We start from the raw sequence: 26,568 nt of genomic DNA on the forward strand, positions 1-26,568 counted from the left end.
AGGGATTGACAGGAGGGAAGCGCCTCTAGTGTAGCGTGGCCGAGCTCTGTCCGGTCCGCGGTACAGGAGCTTTTGTTTCCTGTACCCGGCTGGACTGACAGGAAGTGCTCACTTAGTGTGCACTTCCTTTCAGTCTGGCCAGGTACAGGAAACAAATGCTCCTGTACCGCGGACCAAACAGAGCTCGGCCATGCTACACTAGAGGTGGGGGGGAAAAGAGAGTGACGAGGGAGGAAGGGGGGAGAATGAAAGTGACAAGGGAGGGAAGGGGGGAATGAGAGTGACAAGAAGGGGGAGAGAGTGACAAGGTGGGGTGAGAAAGAGAGTGACAAGGGAGGGGGGATGAGAGTGACAAGGGAGGTTGGGAGAAGAGAGTGATAAGGGGGGAGGGATTGACATCCATCACAATGCACCCCTTGCACACATACACAGAAACACACAATGCATCCCTTACACACACTCAATGCACCCCTTACAGACACACACACACTGCATCCCTTACATACACAGAAACACACCTTGCAGCCCTTACACATACAAACACAGATTCACACAACGCATTCCGTACACACATTCAGAAACACACAATACATACCTTATACACAAACTTCTTTCTATCCCTTACAAGAAAACACACTGCAATCATCTACACAAACTGGTGTCCCTATACACTACATTCCATAAGCACACACATTGGATTCTCTACAGCAACACATAACACATCCCCTACACACTTCACCCACTGTGAACAAACTCATGGGTGGAACATGTAGGTGGACTTATGGGTGGGCCTTATGGGCATACTCACCGTCAGGCCCTGGGGCCCAGACCTTGAGCTGTGTAAAGGGCCCCAAAAACTGGAGCTGCTTCCCGTTCTCCCAGAACATTGATTTTTGTGACCACAGTTACAAACAGCCTCCAGAGAGCCTGTTCTACACAAGACCAGTGGAGCCAGACTTCAGCTAGAGCCCATCATCATCCTCATCTGGTTGTAAGGAGGCAATCTAGTATATTATTTGTGGAACTAATCTCTAATTTACCTCACATTAAAGGGACACTATAGTCCCCAGAACCACTGCAGCTTAATGTAGTGGCTCTGGTCTTTATAGCCTGTCCCTGCAGACTTTTTAATGTAAACACGGCGGCACTGCAGCACTGGCGTTAGTTAATATGGCAGATCATATGGGTGGAGCATTGTGATGTCACATGGGGGGGGGCGGCAAACTTTTATTTTGCCTAGGGCGGCAAAAATCCTTGCTCCAGCCCTGGGGCACATATCTGGCATAACTACTGTGGGGGAGACACATATCTGGCATATCTATTGTGAGGGGGCATATATCTGGGCATAACTACTGTGAGGGAGGCACATATCTGGCCTATCTACTGTGAGGGGGCACATATCTGGCATAAATACTGTGAGGGGACACATATCTGGCATATCTACTGTGAGGGGGCACATATCTGGGCAAAACTACTGTGAGGGGCACATATCTGGGCATAACTACAGTGAGGGGGCACATATCTGGGCATAACTACTGTGAGGGGGCAGATATCTGGGCATAACTACAGTGAGGGGGCACATATCTGGGCATAACTACAGTGAGGGGGCACATATCTGGGCATACCTACTGTGAAGGGGCACATATCTGTCATAACTACTGTGAGGGGCACATATCTGGGCATAACTACAGTGAGCGGGCACATATCTGGCAAATCTACTGTGAGGGGCACATATCTGTCATAACTACTGTGAGGGGCACATATTTGGCATAACTACTGTGAGGGGGTACATATCTGGGCATAACTACAGTGAGGGGGCACATATCTGGGCATAACTACTGTGAGGGTCACATATCTTGCATAACTACTGTGAGGGGCACATATCTGGGCATAACTACTGTGACAGGAACAAAGGTGGGCATAACTGCTGTGAGGGGCCACAAGAAGGACATTACTTTTGTGACGGGACCACAAGGTGGGCTTAATTACTGTGAGGGGCCACAAGGTGGGCATTAGTACTGTGAGGGGCCACAATGTGGGCATTAGTACAGTGTAGTAGCACTTAGGGGAAATGTCCTAGATTTCCCTGCTATACATTGGCATGGCTCAGTCTTACAGGACCAGCACAGCGCCCCCTGTTGGTGATTTCACAGGGGCAGTCACGATCTCTTCCTTATGTGATTATTCTTTTTTTCTCTATCACCACAGGGACCTTGTTCTGGATCCAGTGGACATCATGCCAACGACACCCTGGATGAGGTAGGACCAGATTTTATTAGGACTGGGTGAGTGTAGCCATGCATTAGGCTTAGGGCTCTTTAACATGAGCGGCTGCCATGCGGGTAAACAAGAAAATGACGTTGTGCTGGACTGCTGGTATAATTACACAATGCTATGGGGCTGGTATGTAATTTTTTCCAGGGCTGGTTTTCACACCTAGTCCGGCCCTGGTCACAGTTAAGGGGATGCTCCACTGTGGAGGTCACAGTTAAGGGGACGCTCCACTGTGGAGGTCACTGTTAAAGTGGCGGGCTGCTGTGGAGGTCACTGTTAAGGGGGCGGGATGCTGTGGAGGTCACTGTTAAAGGGGCGGGCTGCTGGGAAGGTCACTGTTAAGGGGGCGGGATGCTGTGGATGTCTCTGTTAAGGGGGCAGGGAACAGTGGAGGCCACAGTTAAGGGGATGATCTGCTATGGAGGTCAGTAAGAAGCGGGGTGGTGTAGAGGTCACTGTTAAGGGGGCGGGGTGTTGTGGAGGTCACATTTTAAGGGAACAGAGCTTTGTGGAGGTCACTGTTAACGAGAGGGGGTACTGTGGAGGTCACTAATAAAGGGGTGGCCGCTGTGGAAGTCACTGTTAAAGGGGAGGGCACTGTGGATGTTACTGTTAAGGGGGCAGGCCGCTGTACAGGTCACTGTTAAAGGGGCGGGGTACTGTAGATGTCACTGTTATAGTGGATACTGTCGATATCTTTTAACGACACACACAAACATTAAATGAAACAGATGAAATATACCAGAGCTAGTTATTTGGGTCCTTCTGCTAGTTATTTGGATAAAGTAAAAACATGAATTCAAATACTTTGGGACAGACTTATTATAGAGCCTCTTTCGGCATGGTCAACCCTATTATACCCGGCATACTGACTGGTAGGGTTGATGATGCTGATTAAAACTATGCTTTTAGTTTGTCTCTATGTTAAACAGCTGCAGAGATATTCTCATTTTTATTCATATGCAATTCAGCACCTTGGAGCACCAGAGGCGGGGCTAAATCCTTAGAGTACTGCTTTTGTAACACCCCTGTACTCTGCATACACCCCCTCCCTCACCAGTATGCCTGGTTTAATAGGGTTGATCATGCTGACAGAGGTTCTTTAAGCTTCTACACCAGTTTTCATAGAAAAGTCAAAAATTTTTGTTCAAGTACTGGTCCGGTGTGGTGACGTCATACGTCACTGCGCACGGAATATCGGCCGAGATCTTCAATCAAGGTGGTGGCTGGCGGCCTTCGCGAGCAAATGGAGGAGGTAAGTATGAATTTTTTTGTTGTTTACACTATTTCAGGTTAAATTGATTCGCTAACGCGAAGCACGAGGAAATTTGGCTTCGAGGCTAATCGAATTTATCCTGAAATTCAGATCGAATTCCACTTTGTGGGGTTCGATTCGCTCATCTCTAATAGTCGTGATCAATGCAAATAATAGTGATTTTAGTAGAATAAGAACATAAATGTTACAGTCAACTCGCTCATGCCCTAATTTAGCCACATATGCACATCTCTAAGTTGGACAGAGCTGCTAAACATTTTTCTATTTAAATTAAGTCTGATTGAATTAAGATTATGTATGAGCACATGAACTGAAGGCAAATTGATGGAAAATCTCCAAAATAACATTTAAAGTGGTTGTTTCACTTCAGCAAATGGCTTGTATCATGTAGAGAAAGTTAATACAAGGCACTTTCTAATATATTGTCATTGTCCATTTTGCTTCCTTTGCTGACTGGATTCATTTTTCCATCTCATTATACACTGCTCGTTTCAATGGTTAAGACCACACTGCAATCCAGCGGCAATGGTCGTGCTTGCACACTGTAGGAAAAAACACCAGTCAATGCTCATTTCCGTGGTCCCGAACACCCGAGAGGCCGGCGCTTTTTCCTTTAGTGTACAAGCACGGCCACCGCTGCTTGATTGCAGGGTGGTCGTAACCATGGAAACGAGAAGTGTCTAATGTGATGGAAAAGATGAATCAAGCAAGTGTGTGCATACTATCATCAAATACAGTATGTATATATCCAGATTTATATGATCGTAAGGCGCCAACATGGTCTCACAGTCCTTAATATTGTTTGTCAGTCTGCAGTATTATCTGCATGATCTTGGAGCAAACAATCTTATTGTCCTGCAGGCAAGACACAGCAGTGAGGCTCCTGCCCTGTCCCTCCTCCTCCTCTTGAATGTGAAGGGGGGACATGGCTAAACCCCTGGGACACGGAGAGAAGATTATTTTATATACAGTACAGACCAAAAGTTTGGACACACCTTCTCATTCAAAGAGTTTTCTTTATTTTCATGACTATGAAAATTGTAGATTCACACTGAATGCATCAAAATTATGAATTAACACATGTGGAATTATATACATAACAAACAAGTGTGAAACAACTGAAAATATGTCATATTCTAGGTTCTTCAAATATAGCCACCTTTTGCTTTGATTACTGCTTTGCACACTCTTGGCATTCTCTTGGTGAGCTTCAAGAGGTAGTCCCCTGAAATGGTTTTCACTTCACAGGTGTGCCCTGTCAGGTTTAATAAGTGGGATTTCTTGCCTTATAAATGGGGTTGGGACCATCAGTGGCGTTGAGGAGAAGTCAGGTGGATACACAGCTGATAGTCCTACTGAATAGACTGTTAGAATTTGTATTATGGCAAGAAAAAAGCAGCTAAGTAAAGAAAAACGAGTGGCCATCATTACTTTAAGAAATGAAGGTCAGTCAGTCAGCCGAAAAATTGGGAAAACTTTGAAAGTAAGGGCTATTTGACCATGAAGGAGAGTGATGGGGTGCTGCGCCAGATGACCTGGCCTCCACAGTCACCGGACCTGAACCCAATCGAGATGGTTTGGGGTGAGCTGGACCGCAGAGTGAAGACAAAAGGGCCAACAAGTGCTAAGCATCTCTGGGAACTCCTTCAAGACTGTTGGAAGACCATTTCAGGGGACTACCTTTTGAAGCTCATCAAGAGAATGCCAAGAGTGTGCAAAGCAGTAATCAAAGTAAAAGGTGGCTACTTTGAAGAACCTAGAATATGACATATTTTCAGTTGTTTCACACTTGTTTGTTATGTATATAATTCCACATGTGTTAATTCATAGTTTTGATGCCTTCATAGTCATGAAAATAAAGAAAACTCTTTGAATGAGAAGGTGTGTCCAAACTTTTGGTCTGTACTGTATGTTTAAATTTTAATTGTAATATGAGGGAAAATTGGAAGCAAGGATTTGATCTGGCCTCCACTCTTTTCTTCCATCCACATTCCCTCCCATCCATTGGTTGAAGTTGGACATATGCCTTTTTTTTAACCATGCTATGTAACTAGATGAAGGAAACAATTATTGGATAATTTAGTAGTTTTGTACATTTTCTATGTTTCCTTTAGGCCTCTTTCACACGAGCGTGTCCGGATAAGGTCCGGATGCGTTGCGGGAAACCCGCGCGAGTAGGTACCCAATTGCAGTCAGTTTTGACTGCGATTGCGTTCCGTTGTTCAGTTTTTATCGCGTGCAATGCGTTTTGCACGCGCGTGATAAAAAACTGAATGTGGTACCCAGACCCAAAACCGGACTTCTTCACAGAAGTTCGGGTTTGGGTTAGGTGTTCTGTAGATTGTATTACTTTCCCTTATAATATGGTTATAAGGGAAAATAATAGGATTCTGAATACAGAATGCATAGGGCTGGAAGGGTTAAAAAAAAAAGTTGTTTTTTTTTAACTCACCTTAATCCACTTGTTCGCGCAGCCGGCATCTCTTCAGTCTTCTTCTTTGAGGAATAGGACCTTTGATGACGTCACTGCGCTCATCACATGGTCCATCACATGATCTTTTACCATGGCGATGGATCATGTGACAGACCATGTGATGAGCATAGTGACGTCATCAAAGGTCCTATTCCTCAAAGAAGAAGACAGAAGAGATGCCTACTGCGCGAACAAGTGGATTAAGGTGAGTTAAATTATTATTATTATTTTTTTAGCCCCTCCAGCCCTATTTTACTAAGCATTCTGTATTCAGATTGCTATTATTTTCCCTTATAACCATGTTATAAGGGAAAATAATAATGATCGGGTCTCCATCCCGATCGTCTCCTAGCAACCAATCATGAAAATCTCACCGCATCCGCACTTGCTTGCGGATGCTTACGATTTTCACGCACCCCAATTCACTTCTATGGGGCCTGCGTTGCGTGACAAACGCACAAAATAGAGCTTGCTGCGATTTTCACGCAACGCACAAGTGATGCGTGAAAATCACCGCTCATGTGCACAGCCCCATAGAAATGAATGAGTCCGGATTCAGTGCGGGTGCAATGTGTTCACTTCACGCATTGCACCCGCGCGGAAAACTTGCCCATGTGAAAGGGGCCTTAAGGATCACCCTGTTTTGAGTCTTAACCCTTAGGATACCGGAGGTTTTTTGTTTTTGCGCTTTCATTTTTCTTCCCTATCTTCCTTGAGCCATAACCTTTTTTTATTTTCCGTTCATACATCGGCTCCCTGCTTCATCATCCCTCCCCCCTGCCGGCACTCCCCACCTCTGGTCTGTGCGGGGGCGGGGCTGGCCGGCAATCATCTTTGGCTCCGCCTCCTTCACAGACTAGAGCAACCGATGTCCTGTTGCTGCTAGGAAGAAGGTAAGTATGTGGTGTTTTTTTTTCTACTTTCTGTGAGGTGCACAATGTGGGCATATTACTGGGGGCCACAATGTGGGCATATTACTGGGGGGCACAATTTGGGCATATTACTAGGGGGCACAATGTGGGCATATTAATAGGGGGCACAATGTGGGCATATTACTAGGGGGCACAATGTGAGCATATTGCTGGGGCACAATGTGGGCATATTACTGGGAGGCACAATGTGGACATATTACTGGGGGGCACAATGTGGACATATTACTAGGGGGCACAATGTGGGCATAGTACTAGGGGGCACAATGTGGGCATATTACTAGGGGGCACAATGTGGGCATATTGCTGGGGCACAATGTGGGCATATTACTAGGGGGCACAATGTGAGCATATTGGTGGGGCACAATGTGGGCATATTACTGGGGGGCACAATGTGGACATATTACTGGGGGGCACAATGTGGGCATATTACTGGGGGGTACAATGTGGACATATTACTGGGGGGCACAATGTGGACATATTACTGGGGGGCACAGATGGGCATATCACTTACGGGTATTTTTATAAATATATATTGAATAAAGGCTAAGTCTTAATGGTAGCGGTCTTTGAATACATTTATTACATTAGTAATGGGATAACCCCTTTAAGGAAAAGCATTTTTCCTTCTCAAAGATGTCTGAAGTGTTTATGCACACACGTTGGTACTGGGGGGAAAAAAAGCCTTGTCCAAAAATTTTCCTTTGGGGAGTAGCAACAGAGCAACAGAAAATACATATTAGAGGGCTGAGTTTTTCTCAGCCTGTATTTGTGGGAGGGGCGTAGGTCTATATATACCCCCAGGGGGTGCATGCGGCTTGTGCGTGCGCTTTCGGTGCCCCACCCTCCCTCCCACTTCTTTTCACACTCACCCAGGGTATGCCCCCTTATAGGCCTACCCACGCACTTAGCTAAGGGCACACCACCAGCCATTTAGTTAGTTTACCATTGGCTACTCAGCCGATCCTTCCGCCGAGGTGTCTCATCTTCCGCAGCTACGACCACAAATATAATATATATCTGTTCTCCACCGATTCCGCCATCGCAAATACATGTGCAAGTGACAGTGTGTCTGAGTTATCAGAAACACATCAAACAATGGGTGTCATATATCAAAGACCAGAGTTTTACTTCAGGGCTTTATTACCATCTGCTGTGCCAGAGGATGCACCTAATTTATGATGAGGTGCAGGCTTCCTCTGCCAGTCTTTGTGTCTAGAGTGGAGTAATTTTTAAACTTCATTTATACTAGGTTCCTGGCGTAAATGTTAGAGAAGTTGCAGGGGATGATGGTCCAATCCCCCCCCCCCCCCCTCCCTGCCACTCCCCAGTGTTGAAGGTTGCATAAAAATGCTGTGTGCACCTAAATTTAGGTGTTAGGGTGTTTAAAAATGCACATAATGGCCCATGCCATTTTTTACTGGAATAGGAAGTTTTACTAAATGACCAAATATGGCTTTTGTTTAAAAAGTCTCCCTTTTTTGCGAGCAGCAGCAGTACAGTATGGAACCTGATGGACAGAGGAAGAGATTTACGACTGTGTAGAGGTAGTAGTAGTGGCAGCAGGGGCAGTAGTAGCTGCAGCAGCAGTACAGTATGGAACCTGATGGACAGAGAAAGAGATTTACGACTGTGTAGAGGTAGTAGTAGTGGCAGCAGGGGCAGTAGTAGCTGCAGCAGCAGTACAGTATGGAACCTGATGGACAGAGGAAGAGATTTACGACTGTGTAGAGGTAGTAGTAGTGGCAGCAGGGGCAGTAGTAGCTGCAGCAGTACAGTATGGAACCTAATGGACAAGGCAGGAGATTTGCAGCTGTGTACACGTAGTAGTAGTAGTGGCAGCAGGGGCAGAAGTAGCTGCAGATGCAGTATTACACTGTAGGTGTGGAACCACTGTGTCAACAGAACAGACTTGATTTGGGGCTACTCCTAAGGGTATTATCCTGGCAGCCCCCTGGTTTTTACCCTTTAACCCCTATACAGGGATCTGGACTTTGCTGCAGGGAAGCACCAGGTCAATACACCTGGAGTAGTGTCTATTTGGTCAACAGCTGACCCACAGGGGTTGAGAGACACTGGTATGGAGCACCAAGGGATCAGGCAAAGCCGAGGTCAGGGCAGGCAGAGTAAATGAAATCCAATAAGCAATTAGAGGTCAGGACAGGCAGATCAGCATCATCAATGTACAATATTGTCTCTCCTGATTGGCTTAGGGTGACTGCAAGGCATTATGGACAAGCCCTATGGTAAGTATGCTTCCCTTCACAGCTCTGACCAGGTCCCATCAAATGTGCACAACCCCTTTAAAGGGGTTGTCTGCGAAGTAGCTGAGTAACCCAATCCTCACAAGTTCTTTTGGGCATGGCTCTGGGTTAGGTCTAAACCAGAGCAGGGTCTTTCGTCAGCCAACACACTTAACATGTGCTCGCTCTTCAGAGTCTAAGCTCAGACTACTTTAACTCTATGCTGATTCACTGTTCCCTATAGCCTATTAACACCTTGTGCATACATATACAGAAATGCATTTACCATATAAAAATACAGGGGGTCATTTATGAAGCTGAAAGATGCCTATATTAAGCGTATTTCAAGCGCAGATTGCGGCGCAACGGTTAGCTGTGTCGCAATCTGCGACTTTTTACCGCTTACGCCAGGTCTAAGAAATTGGGCGTGGTGTGGGAGCGGAAGGGGACAGGCCTGCAGGCATGTCTCACTTACCATTTTCTATGCCTGTTTCAGGTGTAGAAAAAGGTGTAAATGTAGGACAGCTCGGAAGCTGTCTTACATTTAGAAGCGGCTGTGGATCTGCCCAAGTTAGGGTCCATTCACACGTCCGTGTGTGTTTTGCGGATCCACGGATCCGTGGATCCGCAAAGCACGGACATCGGCGATGTGCGTTCCGCATTTTGCGGACCGCACATTGCCAGCACTTAATAGAAAATGCCTATTCTTGTCCGCAATTGCGGACCCGGAAGTGCGGATGCGCAATTCCGGATATGGGCAGCACATCATGCTGCCCCATAGAAATGAATGGGTCCGCAATTCCGTTCCGCAAGATGCGGAACGAAATTGCGGACATGTGAATGGACCCTTATGAAGAGGCTGGCATCTCTTCATAACTCCGGAAGATCCACCGCCAGGTATAGGGTTTTATTAAGACTGACGTTAAAGGGAACTTGTCACCTCAAAAATGCATCTACACCCGCCAGCAGTACCTTATAGTAGCCCGCAGTCCGATAATAATCATATGCTTCATCCTGTAGTCCGATGCTGCATAAGCTCAAAAAACGCAGTTTTATTCTCCATCAGCGCTATATTGCCAGTCAGCTTGAAGTCAAGGGGGCAGCGGCCTCCTTGCTTCTAGTCAAGGTAACCACGCCCCCTCTTGCCTGAGAGTGACAGCCTGAAGTTCGGCCGCGATTGCCAAAGCCTAGCACATGCGCGGTGCGCTCTGTACTCGTGCGCGATCCCATCTCCTGCTGCCGTTGTTAGCTGGGTTTCAGCTATATTTTGGTAGCGTAACAGTAAATTTGTGTCTTGCATTCAATAAGATGATACAATGAGTTATACCAACTACAAGTATATTCACTTGTGCTTGATTTCTAAAATGAAATTTCAATCATTCTTTCTTTTATGGCGTATGTTCCTCAACCAAATATAATCTTGTAATACTTTGACGGAAATATTGTGAGCAATATCACTTCACTTTCCAGATATTATTCACAGTGGGAGGAAGAGTATTGGAAAATGATGGTCAACATGCAATCTGGCTTTTAGCTTCGCTCTCCCAGGAGAAATTTCATTATCTTTTCTGTTTCAAGTCTTGCCTTTTAAGCTTCCAAGGTCAGCTCTGTCTAGACTCTTCAGCAGCTTCAACTTCCTGCAGCTAACACACATTCACACAATAGGTGCATGACCTCAAAATGCGCCAGGCCCCCTGACTAAGCGGGGAGTCCTTTCTTTCATTATTTCTAGCAATTCGCTGGGTTAAAAAATGAACTGATGTAACGGCAAGACTTGCCTTGCTGTGATGATTACACTTCTATAATTTACGCCGTTACCTTGTTAACAGTGACATCATACTATATTAACCATCTAGATGCTGGAGACATTTCAACATGTTTTTATTGGGCAAGGATGAGTTTCTGTAAGGAAAGGGAAAATAAAAAGAGTTCCCACCATCCACTACAGCTTCGAACGTGAGAAAAATATCATCTTGGCTATCTCATACACAAATTGGACTTGCATCTATTTAGCATATGATTAGTTTTGCAGATTCTTGTCATGTAACTGCATTGTTACTGTTTTGCTCCTAAAATTCTAAATTTTCGTTTTTATTATTTTGTTAGTACTTTGTAAATCCACCTTCACCTTTCAATACTGCCTGAATCCTTCTGAGCATGCTCTCGATCAGATTCAAGCATGGCTCGACCGAAATATGTTCTCAGATCTCTTCTACGCTTTCCCAATGTTGGTGCATTCTGGTCGACTCACTTGGGTACAAATAAGGCTTTTTCTTCAACTCTGCCCACAAGTGTTCGATTGCGTTGAGGTCTGGAGACTGTGGGGGCCAATCCACCACCTCTACTTCGTTGTCATTGAACCATTTCTTGGTCAATCTCGACATATGTTGTGGGTCATTGTCCTGCTGGAACACTATGTTGTCCTTTTCATACCCATAGTACTCGAGTGTACAAAGTAACTTGTCTTGTAGGATACTCATATGTAGCTCAGCATTGAGACCACCATCGATCCTGGTCAAGTACCCAACGCCTTTGGCTGTGAAACAACCCCATATCATCAGGATTCCTCCACCGAACTTGACAGCTCCTTCAATTTCTCGATCCTTTAGCCCCCTTTTCCCTTTTTTCTTCCAGACCCATTTGCACCCATCAGAGCCCAGTCTATTGACCTTGGTCTCATTGCTCCAAATCACCCGGTTCCTATATTCTACTGTTCACTGTTTGGACTTTTTTGCAAATTCGAGCTGACAGTTTTTATGACGATATTGAAGTCGAGGCTTCTTTACCTTTTTTCGAGCCACCATTCCAGACTTGTATAATGCGTGTCACACGGTGCTTGCATGACAATCTGTCATCTGACTATTACGAAGCATAGGAGACACCTCCACTGCCGTGTTTGATGCGCCAGAACTGATAGGCCTTGTGATGAGCCGACTTGTTGACGTCCAACTCTTGGCTCTGGAATAGATGGACGGACTTCATTTCATATTCTTCCAGCTGTCATGGCACTCACATGACGCAGTTTGGCAATTTTCTTAGCCAAGATACCATTATTGATGAGCTGGATGATGCTGTTTCTCTTTTATTGGGAAATTTTCTTCATGGCTGCTCCTTGATTCGAACCAGTGACCTTATCAACCTAATAACACACTGAGCTATTAGGGAATATGAGAAAAGGTTGTAATTTGTAGTATACAAAAAAAAAAGATTGTTCCACCACCAGAAGCAAAACAGTAACAATGCAGTTACATGACAAGAATCTGCATAACTAATCATATGCTAAATAGTTGCAAGTCCAATTTATGTATGAGATAGCCAAGATGATTGTCTATAAAATGATGGTAGTCTAACGTTCGAAGTTGTAGTGGATGGTGAGATATGGAGCCTGAAAGTCAGAAGTTCAAAATATTGCTACCCTTTTGCTCGTCAGTCTGTATACTGACATACATACAATCCCACATACATGAAGGCACATATATACAGGCATATACAGTAACACAGACACTGGCACATACAAACACACAGACACATACAGCAAGCACTTAACCTCTTCCCTTGCTGCAAAAGCTCACATTTCTTGCAAGGGCAGACTGTGGACAGAACATCCTTCCTCTCTCCTGTATGTGTGGACCAAAGACTCCATCTCCCAACCTGTCTGACTGAGTAGCAGATGCAGAGGCTGTATCAGTGACGAAGAATGATCCCTCCTCACATATGCCACCATGTGGTCCATTACAGTTGTGAAGGACATAGAGAAAGAGAAGGAATGGCAGCCAAGGGCACACAGGGTATATAAAACTGAGTTAACCATCTCTACAGAAGGCCTGGGCTGGTGAATGGGGCCTCTAGTTTACGCAGAGGAAGAAGCTTCTTCCTGCTTAGAAGCTATTATATCACAGGCTGGGCCCAAAAATAAGTTTTAGCGAGGAAGGGCCACCAGAGGAGGAGTTATATAAGGTATTGAGCAATATATAGAATGTATAAAGGTAGTATTTATGTGTCTGAATTGGAGTAAAAAAAATGAAGCTCGTTGTATGCAAAAGGCAGCACTCAGAACTGACTATGCTAAAAGGTATTGTCAGCTTTTCCACTGACAAAAGGTGGGTTCTACAGAAGAAAGCACAGCACATATAGGAGGAAATAAAATACTAGTTCAGGAATGGCCAAACTGAGGCTCTTCAGCTGTTGCAAAACTACCAGCATGCCCACACTGCCTATAGCTATCAACCTACAGCAAGGCATGATGGGAGTTGTAGTTTTACAATAGCTGGAGAGCCACAGGGTGGCCATCCATGTTGTTTATTTCCCCTTTGCATTCATGAATTGTATTAATTGTACATCCAAACAGAGATATGACTTGAAGTTGATGGGCCCCAGTGTTAAATCTGCATCAGGGCCCCCTCTACCATGGGGTATTTATTATACTGGTGTCTTCTCATCCCCCAGAACCCCTGCAATTAAATAATATTTTACATATGTCCATAACATTCTTTCCTGTTAGTTATCACATGTATAACAGCATGACTTTGTACTCCAGAGCTGCTCTTCCTACTGTCAAGAAGGACAGGAGCTTGTTACCGGTGATTGCCATTTTAAAGCCTACACCTAACTGTCATTAACCTATGGCTTATGGAACAATGCACACATTTCCTACTCTCCTCCCCTCCCCATGTACTTGTCTTCTAATTTGGTGTATGCGGCACCCCTACTGAATCTTCTGTGTGGTCTAGACCTATTTTGGTTAGCACAGAAATAAAAAGCCCCAAACACGGAACAAATGGTGTTCATATGCATATTAGGAGATCAGACTGTAAACCACTCTTCTTAGAGTTTCCAAACATTTCTTTAAAGGACAGAGCCTGAAAAACTATTGGGGTCATTTATCAAACTGGTGTAACGTAGAACTGGCTTAGTTGCCCATAGCAACCAATCAGATTCCACTTTTCATTTTTGATAGCTCCTTTGGAAAATGAAAGGTGGAATCTGCTTGGTTGCTATGGGCTTATAAGCCAGTTCTACTTTACACCAGTTTGTTAAATGACCCTATATATTCCAGAGTGACAGTCCCAGACGCTGCATTTAGTAATTCCATGGAATTGCTTTTTGGCATCCAGTTGCAACACGTGTCCTGCAAGTAATAATTATTACAAATCCAAAAAAGATTAAATTTGTTCAAAACTGAGGTGATGCTAAAATGTTAACGTGACCACTCCAGTTCTGAATAGAACTTTCATATAACAGCATATACACTCACCTAAAGAATTATTAGGAACACCATACTAATACGGTGTTGGACCCCTTTTGCCTTCAGAACTGCCTTAATTCTACGTGGCATTGATTCAACAAGGTGCTGATAGCATTCTTTAGAAATGTTGGCCCATAATGATTGGATAGCATCTTGCAGTTGATGGAGATTTGAGGGATGCACATCCAGGGCACGAAGCTCCCGTTCCACCACATCCCAAAGATGCTCTATTGGGTTGAGATCTGGTGACTGTGGGGGCCATTTTAGTACAGTGAACTCATTGTCATGTTCAAGAAACCAACTTGAAATGATTCGAGCTTTGTGACATGGTGCATTATCCTGCTGGAAGTAGCCATCAGAGGATGGATACATGTTCTCATTCTGTTTACGCCAAATTCGGACTCTACCATTTGAATGTCTCAACAGAAATCAAGACTCATCAGACCAGGCAACATTTTTCCAGTCTTCAACAGTCCAATTTTGGTGAGCTCGTGCAGATTGTAGCCTCTTTTTCCTATTTGTAGTGGAGATGAGTGGTACCCGGTGGGGTCCTCTGCTGTTGTAGCCCATCCGCCTCAAGGTTGTGCGTGTTGTGGCTTCACAAATGCTTTGCTGCATACCTTGGTTGTAACGAGTGGTTATTTCAGTCAACGTTGCTCTTCTATCAGCTTGAATCAGTCGGCCCATTCTCCTCTGACCTCTAGCATTCACAAGGCATTTTTGCCCACAGGACTGCCGCATACTGGATGTTTTTCCCTTTTCACACCATTCTTTGTAAACTCTAGAAATGGTTGTGCGTGAAAATCCCAGTAACTGAACAGATTGTGAAATACTCAGACCGGCCCGTCTGGTACCAACAACCATGCCACGCTCAAAATTGCTTAAATCACCTTTCTTTCCCATTCTGACATTCAGTTTGGAGTTCAGGAGATTGTCTTGACCAGGACCACACCCCTAAATGCATTAAAGCAACTGCCATGTGATTGGTTGACTAGATAATTGCATTAATGAGAAATTCTTTAGGTGAGTGTATATAAATGCATAGTTAAATTACTTGGTATCCTCCTTTTGTGTACTGCCAAGACAAATCCAGGCCCCTCTGCATTCATGTAAAATGGCCAGCAGCTTTTTCAGCCAACCCTAGCTGTCCTTCAGTCTGAGGCAGTCCCCTGGCTCTTGGATGGACCAATGCTGATTACAGAAGTGCCGTGTCTATCCTGTTTTTTCCCCTGCAGTCATCAGTGCCGATTCATCTGGGAGCAGAGGGAGAGTGTCTCAGTCTAAGGAAACACAGTGTCCATTGGATATTCCAAGAACCTGTAACCATTTTATATGAAGACAAGAGGAACCATAGAAGCAGAAGGACAGGAAAGGGGGCACCAGGCACTACAGCAAAACATCCAACCTGTTATGTGAAATAGATATCCAGAACCAGAGTGCTTGTCACTTTTCCGACATGTTTCATAGATTGTAAGCTCTTCCGAGCAGGGCCTTCATTCCTCTTGTTTTAATTGCTGACTTGCGTGTTGTTAAGTAATGTATGAATACGTTTGTACATGAACCCACTGATTGTAAAGCACTGTGGAATATGCTGGCGCTGTATAAACAAATATTATTAATACATATTTATTATGTTCTTAGGATAACAGTTCTAGAGAAATTCTAAGTGGAGTGCTACCTAGAAGCTAATTGCCAACTGGGTGTGTGTCTATAGTCTGACTCTGACACTGGCAGCAATGTTTGGACAGTGTGAGACTGTGCAGTGACACACCACCACCTGGTAACACCCAGCTGGCAATTTATTTATAAATTTGTAGTAGGTGTGGTGATGTGTACAGTATAAGTGCTGGGAGGCGTGTATATCCCACCAGATACCTCAGCTGGGTGAGATAACTGAAATCCAGAAAGCTGCAGTGGTTTCAGCAAAGTGTAGTTTGCTGAGACAGTTTTGTCTAGATGTTGATCTGGGCTGGATTGCATGTGGACTAGGGGATAGGTTTGGTAGTGGGATCTGCCAGTCCACACCCTTCCACTACATGTATTGTCTTTTGCCGGAGGTGATCGCAGGTGAGGCCTGCTGCTGTAATCAAGGAGGGATAAAACAACCCTCTGTGTATGACTTGGAGGAAGTAAGGTTGAGGAAGCCTGAGGGAGAAAGGCTGAGGAGGCCTGAGAGAGAGGGGGGCCTAGGAGGCTCTGTGTGGTCTCAGCCAGGAGGGCTGAGGGGCCATGAGGCTTGTAAAGCCTGAAGTTTGCGGGGGCCCAGCGACGCCTATGGAAAGAGGGTCACACAGAGTCAGAGTCGGGAGGACTTCTGGACCATCTCCCCCCAAGGGTGCTGGTGTGGTCACAGCCTGGAAGCTGCTGGACCGTATATGGCTGAGGAAGCCAGATCTAATCCCGTGTGTGAACGGCGCTCTATAGGTGAGGTAGAGACAACACGTGTATTAGGTAGAGCCCATACGGGCAGGTGTTTATTTTCAATGTTTATGTGTGTGATGGTGCTGAAGTGTCAAAATAAAGCACCTTTTGGACTTGAACCCCATTGTCAGAGGAGAAGTCTGTGATTGAGACCCCCTGAGAGAGAGCGATCCCTTACATAGGATTAACAAAGGGAAGGAACAACAAAGAGTTTTTAGAAAGGTTGCAGAATTGACATATTATGGGGAATACACTTATTTACTAAAACTGGATAGCTCATCCATATTTTGATCCCGAAAAACCCCTCTAGGCTCTACTACATCCCAGTATCCATATACTTCTAGATGTATAGTCAGGTCCATAGATATTGGGACATCAACGCAATTCTAACATTTTTGGCTCTATACACCACCACAATGGATTTGAAATGAAAGTAAGGGCTCTTTCACACTTGCGTTCTTGTCTTCCGGCATAGAGTTCCGTCGTCGGGGCTCTATGCCGGAAGAATCCTGATCAGGATTATCCTAATGCATTCTGAATGGAGAGAAATCCGTTCAGGATGCATCAGGATGTCTTCAGTTCCGGAACGGAACGTTTTTTGGCCGGAGAAAATACCGCAGCATGCTGCGCTTTTTGCTCCGGCCAAAAATCCGGAACACTTGCCGCAAGGCCGGATCCGGAATTAATGCCCATTGAAAGGCATTGATCCGGATCCGGCCTTAAGCTAAACGTCGTTTCGGCGCATTGCCGGAGCCGACATTTAGCTTTTTCAGAGTGGTTACCATGGCTGCCAAGACGCTAAAGTCCTGGCAGCCATGGTAAAGTGTAGCGGGGAGCGGGGGAGCAGTATACTTACCGTCTGTGCGGCTCCCCGGGCGCTCCAGAGTGACGTCAGGGCGCCCCAAGCGCATGGATCATGTGATCACATGGATCACGTCATCCATGCGCATGGGGCGCTCTGACGTCACTCTGGAGCGCCCCGGGAGCCGCACGGACTGTAAGTATACTGCTCCCCCGCTCCCCGCTCCTACTATGGCAACCAGGACTTTAATAGCGTCCTGGGTGCCATAGTAACACTGAACGCATTTGGAAGACGGTTCCGTCTTCAAATGCTTTCAGTACACTTGCGTTTTTCCGGATCCGGCGTGTAATTCCGGCAAGTGGAGTACACGCCGGATCCGGACAACGCAAGTGTGAAAGAGGCCTAACAAGATGTACTTTAACTGCAGACTGTCAGCTTTAATTTGAGGGTATTTACATCCAAATCAGGTGAACGGTGTAGGAATTACAACAGTTTTCATATGTGCCTCCCACTTGTTAAGGGACCAAAAGTAATGGGACAGAATAATAATCATAAATCAAACTTTCACTTTTTAATACTTGGTTGCAAATCCTTTGCAGTCAATTACAGCCTGAAGTCTGGAACGCATAGACATCACCAGACGCTGGGTTTCATCCCTGGTGATGCTCTGCCAGGCCTCTACTGCAACTGTCTTCAGTTCCTGCTTGTTCTTGGGGCATTTTCCCTTCAGTTTTGTCTTCAGCAAGGTAAATGCATGCTCAATCGGATTCAGGTCAGGTGATTGACTTGGCCATTGCATAACATTCCACTTCTTTCCCTTAAAAAACTCTTTGGTTGCTTTTGCAGTATGCTTTGGGTCATTGTCCATCTGCACTGTGAAGCGCCGTCCAATGAGTTCTGAAGCATTTGGCTGAATTTGAGCAGATAATATTGCCCGAAACACTTCAGAATTCATCCTGCTGCTTTTGTCAGCAGTCACATCATCAATAAATACAAGAGAACCAGTTCCATTGGCAGCCATACATGCCCACCCCATGACACTACCACCACCATGCTTCACTGATGAGGTGGTATGCTTAGGATCATGAGCAGTTCCTTTCCTTCTTCATACTCTTCTATTCACATCACTCTAGTACAAGTTGATCTTGATCTCATCTGTCCTTAAGATGTTGTTCCAGAAATGTGAAAGCTTTTTTAGATGTCGTTTGGCAAACTCTAATCTGGCCTTCCTGTTTTTGAGGCTCACCAATGGTTTACATCTTGTGGTGACCCCTGTGTATTCACTCTGGTGAAGTCTTCTCTTGATTGTTGACTTTGACACACATACACCTACCTCCTGGAGAGTGTTCTTGATCTGGCCAACTGTTGTGAAGGGTGTTTTCTTCACCAGGGAAAGAATTCTTCGGTCATCCACCACAGTTGTTTTCCGTGGTTGTCCGGGTCTTTTGGTGTTGCTGAGCTCACCGGTGCGTTCCTTCTTTTTAAGAATGTTCCAAATAGTTGTTTTGGCCATGCCTAATGTTTTTACTATCTCTCTGATGGGTTTGTTGTGTTTTTTCAGCCTAATGATGGCTTGCTTCACTGATAGTGACAGCTCTTTGGATCTCATCTTGAGAGTTGACAGCAACAGATTCCAAATGCAAATAGCACACTTGAAATGAACTCTGGACCTTTTATCTGCTCATTGTAATTGGGATAATGAGGGAATAACACACAACTGGCCATGGAACAGCTGAGAAGCCAATTGTCCCATTACTTTTGGTTCCTTAACAAGTGGGAGGCACATATGCAAACTGTTGTAATTTCTACACCGTTCACCTGATTTGGATGTAAATACCCTCAAATTAAAGCTGACATTGTGCATGTAAAGCACATCTTGTTCGTTTCATTTCAAATCCATTGTGGTGGTGTATAGAGCCAAAAATGTTAGAATTGTGTCGATGTCCCAATATTTATGGACTTGACTGTATTTTACATTGGTACTAGTGTTTTTTTTTTTTTTTGCAAACCTATACTAACTTTTCAAATTTAACAGCAGCTCTGTTCTCAGGGATCCTGTGTGTTAGATTTGAGCATAAATGGGAAGCTATTGTGCATGCATTTAGTTTATAATAATTTGATAACTTGTAGTTTTCTATTATGGTGGGGCAGAAAAGCTGCCAGGAGCCAAATGCCTTATTACCTTCCTATGGATTGATGCTTAAGAACAATGTCACTGTCTAAGGGCTCATTCACACGACTGGGCCGTGTTTTGTGGTCCGCAAATTGCGGATCTGCAAAATACAGATGCCGCCAACGTGCCTTCCGCAATTTGCGGAACAGAACGGACGGCCCATTATAGAAATGCCAATTCTTGTCCGCCAAACGTCATGGAACACGTGATGAAACACGGAGTGCTGTCCGCATCTTTTGCGGCCCCAGTGAAGGGAATGGGTCCGCACCCGAGCCGCAAAAAATGCACCTCGGATGTGGAACCAAACCACAGTTGTGTGAATGAGCCCTAAAAGTGAGAAACAAGAAAGTGATCTCTGCTCACCAGTGAAAGAGGCACCACAAAGTCACTAGGACTGAACTCCTGTCTGTTGGTTCCCCTGAGATATTACTAGGATGTCCTCAGGAAGGGACACTAATCCTACCGGTCAACTGAAAATGAATTCAAAACCACAGGTCTATCTGTTGCAGAATGGTATTGGGGAGCTGGTAGAGGATAAAAAAATACACACGGACATCCGAGATTTTTCAGCTGCATAAGGCGTCATGCATATGGCCGTACCGTGTTTTGCGGTCCGCAAATCGTGGATCCACAGAACACAGATACCAGCTGTATGTGTTCCGCATTTTGCGGAATGGATCGTATGGCTCTTAATAGACCAGTCCTATCCTTGCCCTTGATATGGACAAGAATAGAACATGTTCTATTTTTTTTGCGGGGCCGCAGAATACGGAGTGCTGTCCGCATCTTTTGCAGCCCCACTGAAGTGAATGGGTTGGCATCTGAGCCGCAAAAGATGCGGCTCTGATGCAGACCCAAACAACATTGGTGTGCATGAGGCCTAAATCAAATGTGGACTTATTTTGTACTTACCTTTTCAACTGATTGCATGATTGCTGTATACTTGCTTGCAGCTCTTCAGCAGTGATGCTGCTGATAGTGTCTGTGATGTTCTCCTTGAGTTCATCCAGGGGATGTGGATTGTTAGCGGACACTTTCTGGTTTAAATTTCCCCACAGATAAAAATTGCATGTGGACAAGTCTGGGGAACGTGGTGGCCATAACCCCTTGCTCACAGTTCGCTCCTCCATAAACAGTTCATGAACCCGTGCCAGTGAGCACCATGAGGTGCGGCATGTTTGGAAAAAGCAGGACATTTGTTCTTCTGCAGCATCACTGTTGAAGAGCTGAAAGCCGTGTCAGCCAACATAATCCGATGTGCCCATAGAGGCCTAGACGTGATCGGGGACCACTTTCAGCAACTTCTGTGACTTGTGGGTTATTAAAACAAAACAATCCACTTGCTCATTCATTTTATCATACTATTATACTTATCTGTATAAGGTTGCTTTCCTTCCTTCCTAATAATGATGAATTCTTAGGGTACGGCCTCATGGTCAGGTTTGCTGATGTAGTTTTGGAAAAATCTGAAGTGAATAAAAAAAAAGAGAAGGGGGCACAGAGGGCATCACTCCTGTGAATGGAAATAACTGTTATGGGGCACATAGTGGGCATTACTACTGTGGATAGGGAACACTGGGCATTTCTACTATGAAGGGGGCACAATGGGCATTACTCCTGTGAATGGAGCACAGAGGGCATTACTACTGTGAAGGGGCATAACTGTTATGGGGGCACAGTGAGGGCATAACTACTCTGACGGGACACAGAGAGGGCATAACTACTGTGAAGGGGCACAAAGAGGGCATTACTACTGTGAAGGGGGCACAAATAGGGCATTACTACCGTGAAAGGGGCACAGAGAGTGCATAACTACAGTGAGGGGGCACAATTAAGGCATAACTACTGTGAAGGGGCACAATGAAGGGATAAGTACTTTAAGGGGGGCACAATGTGGGCATAACTACTGTGAAGGTTGTACAGTGAGGGCATTACTACCAAGAGGGGAACCGTGTGGGCATAACTACCGTGAGGGGGCACAAAGTGGGCATAACTACTGTGGCAAAACCGACCTCGCCACTGGGTTTTGGAGAGGACTGGCTGCGGGCCTCTTGCCCCAGGATTATGGGCCATATACTAACTTTTAAACCCCTGAACCGATTCAAGTGAATTTTGGATAGGTTTGTCCCCAAGTTATACTGTTTAAATTGATGTAAGTTATTTGTATGGCCAATGTAAACTCACAAAGTTGTAACAATTTATAATAAGTGTAACTTGTCAGCTTGGGAGGAAATGCTGGGTGTGTTTCTATTGTGCCATTGTCCCATTGTATGTTTAAAGGGTGATGTCTGTCCTATTGTCTGCACATGTGTATTGGTGACTTCTCTTTGTCTTGAGAGATAATTGGATTACGCCTCGGGTGTCTCGAGGGCAGAGAGGAGGAAACCATGATGCATTGTGGGGATGTGTTGTGTCTGTGTGTCCTAAGTGCTGTTTATCTGTCCTATGTCACAGTCTTCATTCTGGTCCCCTAGGGGCGTGTACACCAGATGGGCTGTACTTACATTGTATGTGTTGTAAATTACTGATTGGTTGTATTTCAAACCCCTGTGGGCAGTACTATGTTTGTGGTTTATGAATAAAAGAGGCTGTACGTGAAGTACAGTCAGACCACTGTTTGACCCTCAACACGGAGCCTTGTCTCGTTATTGGGGGGGGATTCACTGTATGCTGTTAGAAGACCGATTGCCAGAGGTGTAAGCTGATTCCTGTTCGTCTGCTAGCAGCTATTCGTGAGGTTCCAGTTTGGAGTGCTACTTTGTATCCAGTTCGGGAATTTGGTGTATCCTGCAGTAGCTGTGCCTGTCTCTCAGAAAGGGGCTTATCGCCTAAACGGATTTTAACCCCTTGTCTGCTGAAACGTCCCGTTACATTGGTGGCAAGCAGCGGGATCGTTCCTACAGCCAGAAGGACAGCTACAAAGAAACATCATTCCCTGGAATTACAATTTGAGGGCAACGCATGTCCCAGTACAGCGACCCTGACAGCACCAGAATGGAAACAGCAGTGGGGTACGATGAGGGTGTCATGGATGACCGAGATGCAGTCCGCAAAGGCATCTGGTACCAGGTACTGGGTATTGTGGAGTATATGCAGGACGAGAGACTCCCCACGGAAGACCAGCGGTTGCAGAAGCGAGTAGCCCTGCGGATGCCCTTCCTGGGAGAGCAGCCCCGGGAGGAATGGGTAAAGGAATTGGAACTCATAGCATAGCGGGAGCTGTGGCTGGAAGATGCCTACCAGGCGCTCTGGTGGTATGGGGCACAGTACCTACCCAGGACAGCTGAGCATGACAAGCCGGAGGGAGAGGAGTTTGATGGTCCTGGCTTGTTATGGGAGACCTTTTCAGAGCTGGAGTTTGGGAGCCCTACACAAGCCCGGTTCCATGATCTCTTGGAATGGAGGGAGAGCAGGTATGACTGGGATGACACTCATGAGATTGAGCAGGACCTGGTCCACCTGGTGACCCGGGAGATGGAGCTGGAACAGGGCTACCAGCAGCTGTTCCACGCCAGTGAGAAGGCTCAGCAGGACAGTAAGGTGACAGACCCAGATCCAGACCCATTCAGCTGGGCAGATATTGTAGAGTGTTACTGGGAAGGACCCCAGGTGGCCGGTAGAGATGGGACCGAGGTCTCTCCACCGGTCCTGCAGGGAATTGGGAGCCCAGTCTCCATTCCCCAGTGGCAGTGTGAAGTGCAGGGAGAGGAGAGCAGCGCCCTCCCTCCCCAGCGGCAGGCTGAGTTACAGGGGGCAGAGGTAGTTGTTCCTGCCCCCCAGCAGCAGAGTGATTTTTTGGGAATTGGGAGCCCAGTCTCCATTCCCCAGCGGCCGTATGAATTATTGGGGATTGGGAGCCCAGTCTTCTTTCCCCAGCGGCAGGCGGAGTTACAGGGGGCAGAGACAGTCGGTCCTGTCCCCCAGCGGCAGAGTGTCCAGCAGGGAATAGAGAGCCCAGTCTCCTTTCCCCAGCAACAGGACACTGTATTGGGAGCGGAGACGGTCGGTCTCCCTCCCCAGCGGCTGGAAGTATGTATGGGAGAGGAGCTCGTTACCCCCTCTCCCCAGCGGCAGCTTAACGCACCAGGGGGAGACAGTAAGCCCCACAACCGTGCAGATGGGACCGTGGTCTCTGCACTTACAGCACAGGGGGTAGAGACAGTCGGTCTCCCCCTCCAACAACCAGGCTCCAACCAGGCTTCTTCCGTGGTAGCGCTGGCACCAGGGCAGAGTACCGCTGATACCTGCCCACAAAGCAACCTCCACTCCAAGCCAGGGAGCAACACAGAGACTGGGAGTACCAGCTACCAATATAACCTTGGTGGACTCACTGGACAGAGACAGGCTACTAAAGTCAACAGGTCCAGTATTTGGTTGTGGGTGGGCTGCCAGACTAACTCAGGTACCGACCGGCGTGAGGTCAGGTATCTGGTTAGTCTTCCCTGGGGGGGGGGAGATGTGTGGCGAAACCGACCTTGCCACTGGGTTTTGGAGAGGACTGGCTGCGGGCCTCTTGCCCCAGGATTATGGGCCATATACTAACTTTTAAACCCCTGAACCGATTCAAGTGAATTTTGGATAGGTTTGTCCCCAAGTTATACTGTTTAAATTGATGTAAGTTATATGTATGGCCAATGTAAACTCACAAAGTTGTAACAATTTATAATAAGTGTAACTTGTCAGCTTGGGAGGAAATGCTGGGTGTGTTTCTATTGTGCCATTGTCCCATTGTGTGTTTAAAGGGTGATGTCTGTCCTATTGTCTGCACATGTGTATTGGTGACTTCTCTTTGTCTTGAGAGATAATTGGATTACGCCTCGGGTGTCTCGAGGGCAGAGAGGAGGAAACCATGATGCATTGTGGGGATGTGTTGTGTCTGTGTGTCCTAAGTGCTGTTTATCTGTCCTATGTCACAGTCTTCATTCTGGTCCCCTAGAGCGTGTACACCAGATGGGCTGTACTTACATTGTATGTGTTGTAAATTACTGATTGGTTGTATTTCAAACCCCTGTGGGCAGTACTATGTTTGTGGTTTATGAATAAAAGAGGCTGTACGTGAAGTACAGTCAGACCACTGTTTGACCCTCAACACGGAGCCTTGTCTCGTTATTGGGGGGATTCACTGTATGCTGTTAGAAGACCGATTGCCAGAGGTGTAAGCTGATTCCTGTTCGTCTGCTAGCAGCTATTCGTGAGGTTCCAGTTTGGAGTGCTACTTTGTATCCAGTTCGGGAATTTGGTGTATCCTGCAGTAGCTGTGCCTGTCTCTCAGAAAGGGGCTTATCGCCTAAACGGATTTTAACCCCTTGTCTGCTGAAACGGTCCGTTACAACTACATTGAGGGGGAACAATGTGGACATCATTAGGGGGAACATATCTGTGACATAATTACTGCGAAGGTTGTACAATGTGGGCAATACTACTGTAAGGGGGGAACAATTTTTTTAAAGTATTGGGGGGGGGGGGGGGGGGTGCCAGAGAATGGACCCGTCCCAGGTACAAAACACCTTAGGCACGCCACTGGCTTTTGCTCAGGTTTACCTTTCTCAGTGTTTTCTCTGATGCAACGATTTTCCATTTTTCTGTTTGGTTTTTTCCTCCCTGCCTTCCTGGAGCCATGACTTTTTAAATTTTCACATAGCTTTATGAGGCCTTGTATTTTGTGGGACAAGTTGTACTTTCTAATGACACTATTTAATATCGATGTAATATGATGTAGTGGGAAGCTGAAAATAAAATTCTAAATGGGGCGGAATAAGAAAAAAGCTAATTTTTTATGGGTTTCGTTTTTATGGCGTGCTCTATGCACTATCATTCTACAGGTCAGTACAATTATAGCAATACCACATTTTATAGTTTTTCTTGTGTTTAAATACTTAAAAAAAGAAAAAGAAAAACCCTTCCAACATGCATCAGCTGGGCACAACCTACCGGCTGCACAGCAAATTTTGAAATGAGGGAATAATGCAGGATCCTCTGTCTGTCCCACACAAGTATAAATTAGAATAGATAAACCAGTGCTGAGACTCTAATTTGGGCTCATTTTTATTTGATTTATGACCTATCAGCCTTTAGTGCATGTTTTGGTGAGATGCACAGAGAATCAGTACCGCATGTCTCACTGCGTTGCATGTTTGATGTGGACGCTTCTTGAATTTAATATATATGTTATTAGGATGAGCATTGCATATATTGGTGTGACGTACCCGCCATCTAACCGGTGTCAGTATAACATCTAGTGTTGCACTTATTTGCGTGTGATGTACCCACTATCTAACTGGTATCAGCATAACATTTGGTGGCATCAGCATATTACGCGTGCACTTTTCAGTTGTGTTTGACTTTTATGGACATCAATGAGCTATGACATTTGTAGGGAAAAGCGCTGGGACTAAGTATTACTGTATATATCTAATGATGCACAATAATATCTGATCACACTGTATATGGTATTGTGACCATTTATCTTGATTAAAGGAGTTTTATGACCCTTTGTAACTGACAACCTATCCTCTGGATAGGTCATGAGCATCTGATCCGTGGGACCCAACACCCGGGACCCCCGTCGATCAACTGTATGAGAATGTCCCGGTGTCCTGTGAGCTCCTTGGCCTTCTCACAGCTTACCCTAGGCCAGAGACGTCATGACCATCGGTCACGTGGCCTAGGCACAGCTCAGCCCCATTCATTTGACCCCCACCGATCAGATGCTGATGACCTATCCAGAAGATA

General features: G+C 45.7%; 1 protein-coding gene across 1 annotated transcript in view; it reads left to right on the forward strand.

Annotated features, from left to right (window-relative positions):
- REELD1 (reeler domain containing 1) overlaps positions 1 to 26,568 on the forward strand; it is a 152,823-nt gene that overhangs the window by 62,381 nt on the left and 63,874 nt on the right. The gene's annotated exons all lie outside the window — the stretch shown is intronic.

Source organism: Bufo bufo, chromosome 2 (genome assembly GCF_905171765.1).
Source record: "Bufo bufo chromosome 2, aBufBuf1.1, whole genome shotgun sequence".
NCBI lineage: Eukaryota > Metazoa > Chordata > Amphibia > Anura > Bufonidae > Bufo > Bufo bufo.